Here is a 12,218-nt window from a genome sequence, read left to right on the forward strand (position 1 = left end):
GTCCACCTATCTAACCCCCTGATCATTTTGTATGCCTCGATTAAGTCTCCTCTTAACCTTCTTCTCTCCAACGAAAACAACCTCAAGTCCATCAGCCTTTCCTCATAAGATTTTCCCTCCATACCCGGCAACATCCTGGTAAATCTCCTCTGCACCCGCTCCAAAGCTTCCACGTCCTTCCTATAATGCGGTGACCAGAACTGTACGCAATACTCCAAATGCAGCCGTACCAGAGTTTTGTACAGCTGCAACATGACCTCATGACTCCGGAACTCAATCCCTCTACCAATAAAGGCCAACACTCCATAGGCCTTCTTCACAACCCTATCAACCTGGGTGGCAACTTTCAGGGATCTATGTACATGGACACCTAGATCCCTCTGCTCATCCACACTTCCAAGAACTTTACCATTAGCCAAATATTCCGCATTCCTGTTATTCCTTCCAAAGTGAATCACCTCACACTTCTCTACATTAAACTCCATTTGCCACCTCTCAGCCCAGCTCTGCAGCTTATCTATATCCCTCTGTAACCTGCTACATCCTTCCACACTATCGACAACACCACCAACTTTAGTATCGTCTGCAAATTTACTCACCCACCCTTCTGCGCCTTCCTCTAGGTCATTGATAAAAATGACAAACAGCAACGGCCCCAGAACAGATCCTTGTGGTACTCCACTTGTGACTGTACTCCATTCTGAACATTTCCCATCAACCACCACCCTCTGTCTTCTTTCAGCTAGCCAATTTCTGATCCATATCTCTAAATCACCCTCAATCCCCAGCCTCTGTATTTTCTGCAATAGCCTACCGTGGGGAGCCTTATCAAACGCTTTACTGAAATCCATATACAGCACATCAACTGCTCTACCCTCGTCTACCTGTTCAGTCACCTTCTCAAAAAACTCGATAAGGTTTGTGAGGAATGACCTCACAAAGGCATTGGGGCATTGATCCACTCCTCAATCACCCTCAACAACCCCTCTCTCGCCATGGCAACTTCATATGCAAGTTGCAAGGGAGCCAACACCTGCCTCTTCACTTCCTCCCTCCTCACTGTAAGAAGTCTTACAACACCAGGTTAAAGTCCAACAGGTTTGTTTCAAACACTAGCTTTCAGAGCACTGCTCCTTTCTCAGGTGAATGAAGAGGTATGTTCCTGGCGATTGTCAGGCAGGAATGTTCCTTCCAGTCGGGGAACACTTCAGCAGTCAAGGGCATTCAGCCTCTGATCTCTGGGTAAGCGTTCTCCAAGGCGGCCTTCAGGACGCGCAACAACGCAAAATCGCCGAGCAGAAACTTACAGCAAAGTTCCGCACACACGAGTACGGCCTCAACCGGGACCTTGGATTCATGTCGCATTACATTCATGCCCCACCATCTGGCCTGGGCTTGCAAAATCCTGCCAACTGTCCTGGCTTGAGACAATTCACATCTCTTTAGCCTGGAGTTACCCCTATCTCTGGATCTGTAAAGACTTAATTACCTGAAAATGCTCGCATTCAAAGCATTGTCTTGCATCTTTGATTTGGTCCACATATATGTTTCTGGAACATACTTCTTCATTCACCTGAGGAAGGAGCAGTGCTCCGAAAGCTAGTGTTTGAAAAAACCTCTTGGACTTTAACCTGGTGTTGTAAGACTTCTTACTGTGCTCACCCCAGTCCAACACCGGCATCTCCACATCATCCCTCCTCACTGTTCAGGGCCGCAAACACTTGTACAAATAAATTGTTGGAACATTTCAATTCAGTAAGCTGCATTCTTTGCACCTCCTCTACACTGGGGTGGCCAATTGCAGACTGCGTGACTGCTTTGCCGAACGTCTCCACTCAGTCCTCAAGTATGACCCAGAGCTTCCGGTCACATGTCATTTTAATTCTCCTTTCCACTCTAACCGATTTATCCTCTTCCCTTTTGTTCTTTCACTCTCTTCTCCCCCCACCGTCAACCTCTGTACCTGGCTAAAATTGGTTAGATGTTTTTATGTTTCCTAGTTCCGGTAGTAGATTACTCATCTGTAATAGTAACTTCGACCTCACGGCCATAATGAAAATGAAATTTTCAGCATTCGTCATCATTTAGTGATTCTACACTTCCCCATGAGGCATGCTGAAGACCCCAAACTGCAGTCATGAAGAAATCACAGAACTGATGAAATGTTGTCATCTTACATTAGTCTTACTGTATAAATAAAACCTAGGAAAAGTTGAGAGATACTGTTGGATTCTTAATGACATATTAATTTATAATTATTGGTAAAGAATTTCACTAATCCTGGAAATCAATTTTATACTTGTGGAATGCATAATTGTTCAGTTCCTTTATGACTGATTCCAGGGATGGCGGGACTGTCATATGAGGAGAGATTGATGAGGTTGGGATTGTTCTCGCTGGAGTTATCAAGAACCAAGGGGGATCTCAGAGACTTATAAAATTTAAACAGGACTAGACAGGGTAGATGCAGGGAAGATGTTACCAATGATGGGTGTGTCCAGAACCAGGGGTCACAGTCTGAGGATTCAGGGTAAACCATTTCGGAGAGAGGTAAGGAGACATTTCTTCACACAAAGAGTGGTGAACCTGTGGAATTCATTCCCACAGGAAGTAATTGATGCTAAAACTTTGAATATATTCAGGAGGCGGCTGGATATAGCACTTGGGGAGAATGGGATCAAAGGAGATTGTTAGGTTTTGTGCGCAACTGACAATGAAATATGAGCCGTTCCACATATGCTACCTGGCTTGCTGGATATTTCCAGTATTTTTTTGCCTTTCTTGCAAAAATACACAGTTCCTAATATGACCCCTGATGCTTGTACTCAGCTCACAATCCTCTGCACCTATATAATTTGTTTAAGTTAGTTTATCTGTCCTTCCTAATTAAAGAGCAGCTACAAACTAGTTCACTCTTGGCTTTTATTGTTACATTTGTGCTGAACACAGCAGCACTATGGGCATTGTATATGCCATAATCATACTGCTACTGATTTGGGTTGGTTAGCTCAGTTGGTTGGACAGTTGCTTTGTGATGGGGAGCGACATTAACAGCATAGGTTCAATTCCCTTAACAGCTGAGGTTATTCATGAAGACCTCGCCTTCTCAACCTTGCCCCTCGCCTGAAGTGTGATCACCCTCAGGTTAAATTGCCAGCAGTGAACTCTCAAAGGGGAGAACAGCCGACAGTCCTCTGGGACATTTACTCTGGCGACATTTACATTATTTAATGCTACTGATTTTGCAGTGATTGATAAGCTCCAGTAAGGGGGAGCTTCAAGCCAATGACAGCAGTGTAACTAGAGACAGGAGAAAAACATAGGGTGGCACAATGGCTTGCACTGCCACCTCACAGCACCAGGGACCCGGGTTCAATTCCTCCTTGGGTGACTGCCTGTGTGGAGTTTGCACATTCTCCCCATGTCTGCATGGGCTTCTTCCGGATGTTCCAATTCCTCCCACAGTCCAAGGATGTGCAGGTTGGGGGGTGGGGGTTATGGCAGGGGAGTGGGCCTAGGCAATGTGTTCTTTCAGAGGGTCGGTGAAGACTCGATGGGCCAAATGGCCTCTTGCTGCTTTGTAAATTCTATGAGTCTATGAAATTTAAGGATTTTAAATTCCCTGCTTTGTGGTGTCTTTTGTTTCCTACTGCTTGCTGACATCACTACTGCTGCACACAAAACATCCCTCGGACTTGGCGCCAGATTTGAACTGCTGTCAGGAAAAGGGAAATTTCTGAGATTCAGCCAGAGATTTTGTGACAGCTTTTTTCAAAGTCAGTGGCGGAAAGTCAAGAGTATGCATAAATAGGCCTTTCTAATTGGCAGGGTGTGACGAGTAGAAGCTATGCTGGGGCCTCAACATTTTGCAATTTACATCAATGACTTAGATGAGAAATGCAAAGGTGTGGTATATAAATTTGTAGATAGCACAAAGATAGGTAGGAAAGTAAGTTGCAGATGGCTATAAGTAGGTTCAATGAATGGGCAAAAATCTGGCAGATGGAGTATAATGTGGGAAAATGTGAAGTTGTGTCACTTAACAGGAAGACTAAAAAAAGCAGCGTATTACTTAAATAGAGAACGACTGTGGAATTCCTATGGGAACGTAATATGCAGGTACAGCAAGTAATTAAATGGCTAATGCAGTGTTCTTCAAACTTTTTTCCCGGGGACCCAGTTTTACCAACCGGCCAACCTTCAGGACCCAACCCAGCCGACCTTCGCGGCCCACGCCTGCCGACCTGCGCGACCCACCATTTTCTCTTACCTTGTTTGCTGTTGACAAAAATGGAGGAAATAGTTTCGAGTCCCTTTGACCCTTGTACACGCTCCTGCAATGGAACCTGTTGGATGAAGGTGAAGCCTTCCGGTGTCGGAAAGTATGGAGTCTCCGTCTGTCCAAAGTTCTGCATTTTTTTCCGATAAGATTTTATCAAATAAAACCCCCCCGAACTTGTAAAAATAAAATGAATAAAATAAATGAAAAAAATATTCAATGAATAAAATAAATGAATAAACCCCCCCTGAACATGTAAAACAAAAAGCTGTGACCGTTCAAAAAAAAGCAGCCGCACTGTGCATGCATGCCCGATCATCGGCACGCATGCACATAGTTTTGCGCATGCGCGGCGTTGATCTGGCACGCATGCGCAGTGCAGCCGCATTTTTTTTTTTAACATATTCACGGCCATTTTGAAGGCCGCTTGCAGCCGTCGTTATTAACAGCCGGCTGCTGCGGCTGTTGCGCGCAGATTTGCACGATCGGGAGCGCCGCGACGGATGGCTCCGCAACCCTCCCGACTCCCGCCCACAACCCACCTGCGGGTCACGCCCCCGAGTTTGACAATGCCTGGGCTAATGGATTGCTTATAATGGGAGGAATTAACATAAACGTAAAGACGTTATCCTTCAGTTATACAGGGCATTGGTGAGATTACAGGTGCAATTTGCTGGACTTCTTGCACCTAACGTGGTGTCACGACAAGACCGTCAACTATCGCCTCGCGTGAGATTTGCGACACTCAAGATGCAACTGAACTTTGCGAGACGTCATGGTCTGGATTTCTCCTGTGCTGGGCGAGATCCAGATCAGTGTATTTAAAGAAACATATTTAGCTAATTTAAATATGCATGCGCATATTCTCTTGGCTCCCGGGAACTAACGGCCTCTCCAGCCAGGCCTTGACCGGACACCGTTTAGTATTAGACCACACAAATGTGGACCAGGTGTAATAGCACCTGGGGGTCTGTCGGGCCGTTGAAGACCCCTAGGTGGTCAGGGACAGGGGAAGGTAGCATCCTGGCTCTCCCTCTGGCACCTGGGCAATGTCAGTATGCCCAGGTGACTTCCAAGCTGGAAGGGGCACTGTAGGGAGCCCAGTAGTCAGGGTGGCACTACGAAGGGACATGGCCCAAAGAGCCATGCCCATGAAAGGGGGCGGATAAGGGGGGTATGAAGAGTGGGGGGGGGGGGCAGTAATGAGTGGGTAATAAGCGGCCTCAAATGTTTGGGGGGGGGGGTAGAAAAAGAGATAAGGGCGCGGAGGCCTGAAAAGGGTTAGGCCCTCAATGGCCCCATATCAGGGTGCCCTCACTTGTGTGTGTGTGTTTGGGGGGGGGGGGGGGGTAATGCCCATGTGTGTAGGGGGTGACATTGCTTATGGGTGGGGGAGGGGGGGAAAGATTCTCAAGCTCACTTAAGAGATCAGGGTACCTTTTCAAAATGGCACCCCGAACTCTGAGGAGCTGGTCACGCCAGCAAGTTCAGCTCCATATTGCTGCAAAAAGTCCTACGCGTGGGCTGGATCGGGCAGAAAATCCCCAAGGCCCCAAAATAAACCATGGGCGAATGCCGGTGTGCATCTCCCCATAAAAAGCCGGCGGGAAACACTCCACCAAATGTGCCTGAAATGACACATGGAAATTGGTTGAATTCCACCCTACATCTCAAATAGTATGTGCAGTCTTGGACTCCTTAGTTAAGGAAGTAAGGAAGGAGGTGGTTCAGAGGGGCTTTACTAGACTGATACTTGGAATGAGTGGGTTGTCGCATTAGGCAAGTTGGGCAGATTGAACCCGTTTCTACTGCAGTTTAGAAGTGTGAGAGGTGACTTAATTGAAGTATATAAGATCCTGACAAGGTGGACGAAGAAAGGATGTTTCTCCTTGTGGGTGAATCCAGTATTAGCAAAAATTAGCAGCTGTCTTATATGAGAGATGAAAACGTTTTAGAGAGTTGTGCAACTTTGGAACTCTGCCTCAGAAGGCGGGCTCATTGAATATTTTTAAGACGGCGGTGGATAGATTCTTGTGAGGCAAGGGATTAAAGGATATTGGGGATAGATGGAAATATGGAATTCAAATCACAAACTGATCAGCTATTATCTTATTGCTTGGCGAAGTTGGGTTAAGGGGCCAAATAGCCTACTTTTCCTAATTCGTATGTTCATATTTTAGTGTTCTTGCTTCACCATTGACCGCAAAAACAAGATCCATTTATGATTCAGAAGCTCTGTCAAGTGTTGTCACCTTAATTTACTGGGAAACATGAAAAACAAATACATAACTCCATTCAGAATAAACAGAATGATTGGCAGCATTCTGCCACATTACCTCTTGCTGCAGAGAGGCTGACAACTTCATCGACGTTATGGCTGACATGAACAGCAATATGTTTTCAGTTTCAGAGAAACAAATTGGTGCAATAGGGTAGGATCTGGTCTGAAACAGCAACTTCCAGGTTAACAGATAGAAGAGCTCTCATACATATTTGACCTACTAGTGCAGGGAAAAAAAGGTATTATCCCCCGCCCCAAAAACACAGAATATTGGTAGTCACGCCATGAAAGCACTTTCCATCGCGGGAGAGAGTTTGGCTTCCTTTTTTAAATAAACTCCTGCCCCTGAGAACCCCACCATGCTCCAGCTGTCCTTTTAATTGATAGTAGCATTCACCTCCATGCCTTGTTACTAAGTATTGTTCCATGTGGTGGCTAAGAGGGCAAGACGCAAATGTTTCCCGCCAATTGTCACTGGTGAAGACCAGGATTCATTCCGGAGGTATGTAGATTAGGTGATTTGATCTCGAGGTAGCTGTTCCCAACATGGCAGCAATATAGCCACTAGATTGCTGAGTGCTCACAACTGTTAAGGGGTTTCATGCGTTATCAGGCAAGGATGGAACAGCAGTCAGCTGTGATACTCCCCCAAAGTAAAATAATCGGTATCTTGTTTAAATATAAATCCTATGAAAATCTGATAGAAAACAGAAAATGCCAGAAGTACCCTTCAGGTCAGGGAAGATTTGTGCAAAGGGAACTAGTTTAACATTTCATGTTGGTGACCTTTTATCAGACTGGCAAAAATTAGAGGGGCAACAGATTTTTAAGCATAGCAGGGAAAGCGGGGAGGAAAGAACTAAATTGAAGGTCTGTGATTGCATTGAAAGGAGTCATTAAGTGATGAAGAAGGATGATGCAGCAAAGGTTAGCGAGACAAGAAAGAAAGTAGGTCAGAATGGGCTGTAAATGGCAACAGCAAAATCATTACTAGCACCTGTTCAAAAAGTAATAGGTACAATGATCTAAAATTGTTGAACCCAATGTTGGACGCAGAAGGCTGTAAAGAGTCCAAAAGGTGAGGTGCTGTCCATTGAGCTTCATTAGAATAGAGTAGGAGACAGAGGACAGAGTGGGAGTGGCATGAAGAATGAAAATGACAAGAGGCCAAAATCGCAAGGCCACATTTACAGACTGGAGGTGCTCAGCAAAGCAATCGCCTAATCTGTGTTTGATCTCCCCAACGTAAAGGAGACAGCATCATGATAGTGAATACAGTATACCAAAGTGAAAGTAGTGCAAGTAAAATACACCTGGAAATAATTCCTAGCAAAGAACGAGGAGAGAAAGGAAATTAGAAGGGGAAGTTTTTACTTTTAGCACCAACCTTTTGCTGTTCAGCAGAGATTACAAGACATCACTACAATGTATAAGGAATTACAATTAAATAAGGGTAACTACAAAGACATGAGGGGACGAGCTGGCCAGGGTTGATTGGAAAAGGAGCCTAGCAGGGAAGACAGTGGAACAGCAATGGCGGGAGTTTTTGGGGGTTGTTTGGGAGGCACAACAGAAATTCATCCCAAGGAGGAAGAAACATGCTAAGGGGAGGACAAGGCAACCATGATTGACAAGGATTAGTGGGAAGCCAGAGGATTGGGAAGCCTTTAAAAGCGAGCAGAGGACAACTAAAAAAAAGCAATAACGAGGGGGGGGGGGGGGGGGGGGAGGAGGAGAAGAAGAGAAGCTGAAATATGATATAACGGAAGATAGGAAGAGTTAAGAGAAAGGCAAAAATAGACATTGGACCACTGGAAAATGTGGCTGAAGAAGTAAAAGTAGGAAACAAAGAAATGGCAGAGGAACTGAATAGTTACTGTACATCAGTCTTCACAGTGGAAGACACGAGTGGGATGCCAGAGCTCCAGGAGAATCAGGGGGCAGAGATGAGTGCAGTGACCATCACTAAGGAGAAGGTTCTGGGGAAACTGAAAGCCCTGAAGGTGGATAAATCACCTGGACCGGATTGACCACACCCCAGGGTTCTAAAAGAGATAGCTGAGGAGATTGTGGAGGCATTGGTGGTGATCTTTCAGGAATCACTGGAGGCAGGAAGGGTCCCAGAGGACTGGAAAGTGAATAATGTAACACCGCTGTTTAAGAAGGGAGGCAGAAGATGGGAAATTATAGGCCAGTCAGCCTGACTTCAGTCATTGGTAAGATTTTAGAGTCCATTATTAAAGATGAGATCGTGGTGTACTTGCAACTGCATGATAAAATAAGACTTTGTACGGCTTCGTCAAGGGGAGGTCATGTCCGACAAATCTGTTAAGAGTTCTTTGAGGAAGTAACAAGGAAGTTAGACAAAGGAGAACCAGGGAACGTGATTTATTTGGATTTTCAGAAGGCCTTTGACAAGGCGTCGCATAGGAGACTGTTAAATAAGTGAAGAGCCCATGGTGTTAAGGGTAAGATCCTGGTAGGGATAGAATATTGGCTGACTGGTAGAAGCCAGAGTGGGGATAAAGGGGTCTTTTTCAGGATGGCAGCCGGTAACTAGTGGTGTGCCTCAGGGGTCTGTGCTGGGACCAACTTTTCACAATATACATTAAGGAACTGAAGGCACTGTTGCTAAGTTTGCAGATGATACAAAGGTCTGTAGAGGGGCAGGAAGTATTGAAGAAGCAGGCGGGCTGCAGAAGGACTTAGATAGGCTAGGAGAGTGGGCAAAGAAGTGGCAGATGGAATACAATGTGGAAAAGTGTGAGGTTATGCACTTTGGAAAGAGAAATGGAGGGGCATAGGCTATTTTCTAAATGAGGAGATGCTTAGGAAATCAGAAGCACAAAGGGACTTGGGAGTCCTTGTTCATGGTTCTCTTCAGGTTAACGTGCAGGTTCAGTCGACAGTTAGGAAGGCAAATGCAATGTCAGCATTCATGTCGAGAGGGCGAGAATACTGGACCAGGGATGTACTTCTGAGGCTATACAAGGCTCTGGTCAGTACCCATTTGGAATATTGTGAGCAGTTTTGGTCCCTGTATCTAAGGAAGAATGTGCTTGCCTTGGAAAAGGTCCAGAGGAGGTTCACAAGAGTGATCCCTGGAATGAACATACTGTCGTATGAGGAACGGTTGAGGCCTCTGGGTCTGTACTTGTTGGAGTTTAGAAGGATGAGGGGGGATCTTATTGAAACTTACAGGATACTGTGAGGCCTGGATAGAGTGTCTGTGGAGAGGATGTTTCCACTTGTAGGAAAAACTAGAAGCAGAGGACACAATCTCAGACTAAAGGGACGATCCTTTAAAACAGAGATGAAGAGGAATTTCTTCAGCCAGAGGGTGGTGAATCTGTGGAACTCTTTGCCGCAGAAGGGTGTGGAGGCCAAATCACGGAGTGTCTTTAAGACATCGACAGATAGGTTCTTGATCAATAAGGGGATCAGGGGTTATGGGGAGAAGGCAGGAGAATGGGAATGAGAAAAATATCAGCCATGATTGAATGGTGCTGTGCAATTTCCCTCAGAGAACATTTAACCTGATGAACAACAAAGCTGAATGCTACAATCATAGAATTCCTAGTGAAGGAGGCCATTCGGCCCATCGAGTCTGCATCGGCACCCTACTTAGGCCCACTCTCTCGCCCTATCCCCATAACCCCACCTAACCTGCACATCTTTGGACTGTGGGAGGAAACAAGAGCACCCGGAGGAAACCCATGCAGACACGGAGAGAAAGTGCAAACCCTGCACACAGTGACCCAAGGTCGGAATCAAACCTGGGTCTCTGCCGGTTAGGCAGCAGTGCTAACCACTGTACCTTTTTTTAAACCATTGCATTAGGAACTAGCATCCTCAACTAGCGGCTTTATAAAATAGGGTGTGATGGAGCACTATTAAGTGTGCCCATTTAAACTTCCCACACAGCAGTGGAAAATCTGTACATGATTAGAAACCTATTTAGTAAAACATATGTTCTGCCCTGATTTGCAACTTACATAGGATAAAAAGAAACAGGCTGTGTAGTACAAGAGGTGGTGAAATGAAACTAAACATTAGTCTCAGAGTTAATTCAATACTTAGACATTTACCTGAAGAACCACATGGCGGGTGCTCAGTACATGCTTTTTGTCACAGTATTTTGTTTTGGTTCATATTCTCATTTCCATGTATTTTTCTGATACATGTCTTCTTTCAGTAGGAAAATGTAACATTTCTACATTCAGAAATAAAATTATCAATGCTCATTACCTAGAGGTTGTTACTTAGACCTCCTCAATAGTCTAGCCACTTACAGAACTGCCTCATCTAGCCTCCTGATGTGCTGAGTGAGAAAGTAGCCACACATTATATTGATCTAATCTTCGAATGTCTGCATTCTGAATTTCTGTTGAGCTGGCTCAGCTCCTCCACCAGTAAGGATTTTGGGAGCTTTATTTATCAGAAAAGTTTCACTTCGAGTAATGATCTCAAATTTCTAATCAAACCCCCTTATCGATTTTTCCACCAATTTACATTCGATAGTCTGGCAATCGAAATGTTTATCGGATCACAGATTGGCTTCTGCTATTGGATTCTTGAACTATGAATTAAGCACAAAATATGAAGTGAAATACGGATTTCTTTCATTTTTGTCCTGCTTTCAAACATTTCTACACTATTAAAAAGATAAAATAGCACCTTTTCATGACCACCTGACATCCCAAAGCACTTTATAGGCAATGAAGCACATTTGAGTGTAGTCACTACAGTCAGTTAGGAAATTTAATGTGCAATATTTTACACTAGAAATGTCCTCTGAAAGCTAAACAACCTGACCAGTGATTAGCTTTTACCCACAGAAATCTTGTCCCTCTTAGAAACATAGAAAAAAAATTCACAATGGAAAGGAATACCTCACTGTTCAGGAACAGGAAAGGAATGGTTTACTTTGATGGAGAAATTAATGCCTTGTTGCAAGCAGAGAGGACATTTACTCTGTCACTCAAGCAAAGAGTCACTATTAACTTCAACTCACCACAGGCTTAAAGGAACATTTGCTGTGTGGATATGAAATAGATCAGTGATAGAAAGCAGAAGTGAACAGTTGTTTTTCCCAAACCGAAGAGAAACACCAATCGTGTTCTCTAGGGCAGTGTTCTTCAAACTTTTTTTTTCGGGGACCCAGTTTTACTAACTGGCCAACCTTCGGGACCCAACCCGGACGATCTTCGCGACCCACGCCGGCCGACCTTCGCGACCCACCATTTTCTCTTACCTGGTTTGCTGCTGACAAAAATGGAGGAAATGGTTTTGGGTCCCTTTGGCCCACGTACACGCTCCTCCAATGGAACCTGTTGGATGAAAGTGAAGCCTTCCGGTGTTGGAAAGTATGGAGTCTCCATCTGTCCAATGTTCTGCATTTTTTTCCTGTAAAATTTTATCAAATAAACCGCCCCCGAACTTGCAAAGTAAAAGAAAAATGAAATGAACAAAATAAATGCAAAAAATAAAAATTTAATGAATAAAATAAATGAATAAAACCCCCCCGAACCTGTAAAACAGAAAGCTGCGACCATTAAAAAAAAAGCGGCCGCACTGCGCATGCGCATCGATGATCGGGCACAAATGCGCAGTGCGGCCGTATTTGTTTTACATGATTGCGGCCATTTTGAAGGCCGC

Source organism: Scyliorhinus torazame, chromosome 2 (genome assembly GCF_047496885.1).
Source record: "Scyliorhinus torazame isolate Kashiwa2021f chromosome 2, sScyTor2.1, whole genome shotgun sequence".
In the NCBI taxonomy this organism is placed as follows: domain Eukaryota; kingdom Metazoa; phylum Chordata; class Chondrichthyes; order Carcharhiniformes; family Scyliorhinidae; genus Scyliorhinus; species Scyliorhinus torazame.